Source organism: Ailuropoda melanoleuca, chromosome 14, assembly GCF_002007445.2.
Source record: "Ailuropoda melanoleuca isolate Jingjing chromosome 14, ASM200744v2, whole genome shotgun sequence".
NCBI lineage: Eukaryota > Metazoa > Chordata > Mammalia > Carnivora > Ursidae > Ailuropoda > Ailuropoda melanoleuca.
In genome coordinates, this window is record NC_048231.1 from 99,696,556 (window position 1) to 99,701,236 (window position 4,681).

Sequence of the window (4,681 nt, forward strand, 5' to 3'; positions counted from 1 at the left end):
CTTATGCTTCCTTACGATCTTCAGAGCCGCTGTCCTGGCATGTCCTTCGTCCCTCTCGGAAGTGACCTGGCTTTCAGAGCAGACAGGGGAAGTCTTCACTGCTTAATAAGGGTTTGCTTGTGCGTTTTTAAGGAAAGAGTTTTCAAACTAACTTTTCTAACTTCTTGCCCCTGTTATGCGTTAAAGGCTCGCCTGAGACCTTCACAGGTGGGGAAGAAGTGTTCTCCACTCTGCAACTCGCTCATCTAAGCGGCTAAGCCACCGTTGACGTGACTGTGATTATAACCCACATTTCAACACTCGCAATTAAACAAATCTAGAAGTGGGAAAGTGTGCCAACACATAATTACGGAGCTNGTTCGGAGCAGACGGGAAGTCTTCACTGCGTAATAAGGGTTTGCTTGTGCGTTTTTAAGGAAAGATTTTTCAAACTAACTTTTCTAACTTCTTGCCCCTGTTATGTGTTAAAGGCTCGCCTGAGACCTTCACAGGTGGGGAAGAAGTGTTCTCCGCTCTGCAACTCGCTCATCTAAGCGGCTAAGCCACTGTTGATGTGACTGTGATTATAACCCACATTTCAACACTCGCAATTAAACAAATCTAGAAGTGGGAAAGTGTGCCAACACATAATTACGGAGCTATTTAAAGGTGCCATGAGGTTAAAGTTACAAGAGTAGGTTAGCCTGCTTTCCAGGATCACCAGCAGCCCGAATATGGCACGTTGTCCCTGTAGTTTTATGACAACAGCTGATGTCCATTAACCCCTTGTGAATTTAATCACAAGTAACATGACTCAAGGTTCATGGAAAGGTTTTTTGTAACAATTTTTGTAATCGAGTCTATTTATTCCTTTGCACCGTGGGCTCTGCTCACTTTTTATAATTTCTCCTCTGATTTCGTGTCACATGCACGTATTGAATCCATTTAACAGCAACTTTTAACTGATAAGCCTCTAGATTCTGGGCTGGCCCACATCCTCCCATCCACCTATCCCGGGTCTGGCTTGGTGATGGGACAGCTGTCACTCTGATGCCTCACACACAGAATATTTGACAGCTACAAAGAGAAGGTCTCCTGCTTATTATGCAAAGACCTCTGGGCAATATCCAGACCCAAAGATTTCTCTGTATTTGCACCACAAAGTCTTAGATGTCTGTCCCTCCCACCGTAGGGCAGGCACACGTTATTTTCTCCACTATAGAGTTAACCCTGGGCATTTCTAGAACCTGTACCCCTTTTGAGATGGAATATTATTTTCCCATCCAACAACCATGCTCCTTTTATACCTGAATTACACAAATCTAAATTTGTTTAAGTTTACAATATTATTTCCTTGCTTCTTTTTTTTTATCAAGATGTAACCATTTGACATAGTTTTGACAAATAAATTTAAGTATAAACTACCAACTGTGTGAGTTTTCTGGAAAATATATATTTTTAATATTTTATTTATTTGAGAGGAGAGAGAGAGCATGCACATGAGCATAGGAGAGGGGGAAGCAGACTCCCAACTGAGCAGGGAACCAGATACAGGGCTTGATCCCAGGACCCTGGAATCATGACCTGAGCCTAAGGCAGATGCTTAACTGACTGAGCCACCCAGGCACTCCTGGAAAATATTTTTAAAAGGAACAAATATAGGTGACATATTCATCATTGCCCTTAGTCCCATCTTTTTTTCTAGCCTGGAACACAGATGTGATGTCTGGCAGTGCAGCAGCCATATGGGGACCATGAGCACGAAATCCTCACAGTTAAAGAAGGTGCAGACAGGAAACAAGGAACTCCCAGAAATAGATCACATTCTGCAACAACAGCAGCACCTGTCCTAAATGCCTTCCTACTAGACTTCCCGATATGTGAGAAAAATAAACCTTTCCATAAATATTTAAATCACTTCTATTTGGGTTTTCTCTGATATGTAGACATTTAATATTGATTGATACAAAACTCATTCAATTTTTGTATTTTCATGAGTTTGTGAAATGGCAAAAATTAACAACTATGTGATTATCGCTCACAGAATTAAATTGGTTGTTGGGAAGGCTCCACCGCAGGCCCATGAATCAGGTTTTTGATAGTGGGCTGGAGAATCTATACTCTTCCAGGTCTTCTGAGGTACCCGCCGTCGACATGGTCTGGAGCTTTGAGAAACCACAAGACCGAAGAGTGGCTGAAAAGTTTAGGCTCCCCTATCTTGGCTGAAGAGGGCAACAATGGCCAGCCCAGCAGTTTTGATGAGCGTGAGCTGAACTACGAGGTGCACAAGTGCTCTCCTTGGACAGTATGTGAGGGTCCACTACGTGTTAGAACTGATAATAAAAACACAGTCCTCTCCTCATTGAGTGGCTAGATTCTTCCTGGAGCAACAAAAAGCAAATTTTATGCCCTTCACAGATCCTCAGCGGATTTAATCATGACTTCACTAAGTTTATGGTAGCTTCTATATAGACATCAGTCTTATGGGATGAGGGCCCTCCCCTAAGAGGCTGAATTTAACGTAATCACCTCTTTAAAGACTTATCTTTGAATATGGTCACATTCTGAGGTTCAACATTGGATTTTGCTGGGACACAGTTCATCCCGGAACCATGATCTGGCCTCGGAGCACCTGGTGCTGCTTCCTTCACGTGCTGTTGGCATCTTCCCAACCGACCCTGACCCCGCAGGGTGGGGAGGTTGGCATAGANCGGCATAGAGGCGCCTCTTCATGGTGGTGGGGGGGGTTGTCAGGGACTTTTCATCTTGTTTGAACATGGCTGCAGCAGATTCGAAGTTGTGGAGGAAGAAGGTGCTGTGAGGGACCTCCAGAAGCAACAGATATGGGTGGGCCTTGACTTGTGTAAAACACAAGTTGAACAGTGAGTCCGAGCCATGAAGTGCTGTGGCAGCAGGCAGAGGCCATGATTTCAGACACTGAGACTCAGAGGGGAAATGACAGAGGCTGCTGTTTGCGTGACCACAGCACACGAGGAAGGGAATAAGGTGGCATCAACTATGTGTCTTGGTGCAGGTCACTGATTCCCATTCTTTCAAAATAAAAACACATATCTTCTTTTTCTCTGTTTAAGAAGCTCTCGGTTTGACATTAAAGATAAGTCCTTCTACTCAAATTTGGGTATGTAGGGCCATGTGGGTCCTCAGATCTATTTTGAAAGTCTGAGAGTTACATGAGAAGTACTTGTGTGGGTTTATTTTCATGATAATCAAAAAATACACTTTGGTGGTGTTAAGTCAAAACTGAAGAGCAAAACCGTAGTTTCTGAAGTCAGTATTTCTCTAGCCAGGGCTTGCAGAAAGATGATCAGGGTTTTTTGTTTTTTGGTTTTGTTTTTTTCCTTTGGTAAAGGACTGCATTTTACTTGGGACTGAGAAACATTTGTACGTAAGGCCATGACAATGATTTGGGAGGGTTTATTTTGCAGAAAGGCAAATGAAGGTACATATAAGGTTCCTGTGAATTGCAGGAAAAGTTACAAAGGAAAGTAACCCTTCCAGAAGATTCTAAGGTGATTTGCTTTGTTTGTATTCCAGATTTCAGAGCTAATGAAGATACTGCTCTCAAATGTAGCATTGTAGGAGAAAAACGCCACCGTGTCCTGTCCCTCTGTGCCCGAGTGAATGACAGGACTCTCAGTCAATGCGCCAGGGCTGGGGTCAAAGCAGTTTCCGTGCCTCACTTGCAGAAGTACTTCTTTCGTTCTTACAAAATCGCTATTTGCAAAACATACTGTGTTATCCTTTATATCTTTGTTTTTTTTTTTCAAATATCAACTTTTAATGGTTACGATGTTAGTCATGATACATTTCATTTGTTGAAATTAAGCAGTTTTACTTTGCATCTTAAAATTTGATGGAATGGTAATTTTGCTGGCTTTTAGTAGCTCTAAATCAAAATTGGTCAAATCGATTTAGCTATAATCTAGTAAAATAAAACATTTCCCTGTGGCCTGACAACTTCCGTGAATAATGTATCTTTAATAGCTGTCAATTAAGGTGGTTGTTAGAGATTTATTAAGGGGGTATAAATATCTCCAAAAGGTGATTTATGACACAGACTCAGACAATTTGAATAGAGCTACTCTGACAGCATATAAATGACTATATGATATGCAGAAAAAGAGAAAACACTTTGAATCTCTCTACTTGTTTTGTCCTGTTCCTGTTTATTCCATTCTTTGACTCCATAATTTCATCATCCTGATCACAGAACTTCAGAGACAAAAGGACCCAAGAGACCATGAGAACTAACCGCTTCATTATACAAAATATACGTTAGGATGCATATTTTGGGTATCTTATACAAAAGTGTACAGGACCTCATCCAAGAAATCCATAGAAATAGGTACTGGAATCCTATAAAGACTTGCTACAGAAAAATATTGAAAATAATTTCAATATTCAATAGCAGAAATTGAAAAACAACAAAAAAAGTATGACTAACAATTTAGATATTCTGTATGGTCAGAGACACCTTATACAAACTTGAAGGACAACCAGCGAGTAGAAACTTTGCTACATAATTGAATTAATCCACTTTTCTGAATCCATAGTCTCTCATGCTTCATTCCCCCTTCTGGTTACCCCCCCTTTCTTTATCCCTTCCTTCCCCTACCGATCTTCCTAGTTCTTATGTTCCACAGATGAGAGAAACCATATGATAATTGTCTTTCTCTGCTTG